The sequence below is a fragment of the Triticum aestivum genome, chromosome 2B (assembly GCF_018294505.1).
Source record: "Triticum aestivum cultivar Chinese Spring chromosome 2B, IWGSC CS RefSeq v2.1, whole genome shotgun sequence".
Taxonomy (NCBI): domain Eukaryota; kingdom Viridiplantae; phylum Streptophyta; class Magnoliopsida; order Poales; family Poaceae; genus Triticum; species Triticum aestivum.
Genome location: NC_057798.1, coordinates 410,506,340 through 410,507,161, shown reverse-complemented (window position 1 = coordinate 410,507,161; position 822 = coordinate 410,506,340).

The following is an 822-nucleotide window of genomic DNA, read 5'->3' as shown; positions in this document are numbered from 1 at the left end:
GGCTAACAACGGCGTGGGGGACGGGAGGCGCGTTTGTGAAGCGGCGCGCGATAGCGCCCGTCGTCTACGCGTGGTGGAGGCCGGTTGGGGCGGGGTAGCTAGAGGCGTGCATGAGGAACAAGAGATCGGGAAGTTGAAGATGAATAGTGATGATCCATTTTGGGCCGTTGGATTAAGATTTAACGGTTTGTGCGAAAAGTGACTAATTGTTGAAACGTTTCCATGTACCTCACATATAGATGGTCCCAAACTATTTTAGAACATCTACAACCAGACACTCCATACCAGTCCAAAACGTTTGAGAGGCCTCTCCGGTCATAAATTTATCACCCAACCGGGCCAGCGAACGCAACCCAAACATCTGGGTTGTCCGGCACCCTCATGCACAACATAATATGGGGTGGATACGGGGAGGTCCAGATGTGTCCGGACGTGTCCGCCATGTAGGCTATGACCCACCACGACCTTGCAAAAACCCCATCATCGGACGAAGCCCTAGTCAAAGTCCACACTCGACCACTTTGCTTCCCTCTCGGTATCCTCCCCTTCCTTCACGTCCCCTCTCCTCCACCATAGCCGTCCCCCGCAGGCACTCTGGCAGTTCCTCCGGCAACAAGTCTGATCACATCTACTATGACGGGCTCTTGAAGGAGGACAGCTCCGGCAGCGAGGCTCCTGTAGCGAGGCTCCGGGCGACGAGGAGCTCGCACTTCGCATTGCCATCAAGCGTTCTTAGATGGACACTGGTGGCATCTCAAGCTCTGCATCGTTCGCGTCGTCCCTGGTGTCTCGGCAACGCATTGAGGCCGAGCGCGGTGGCTC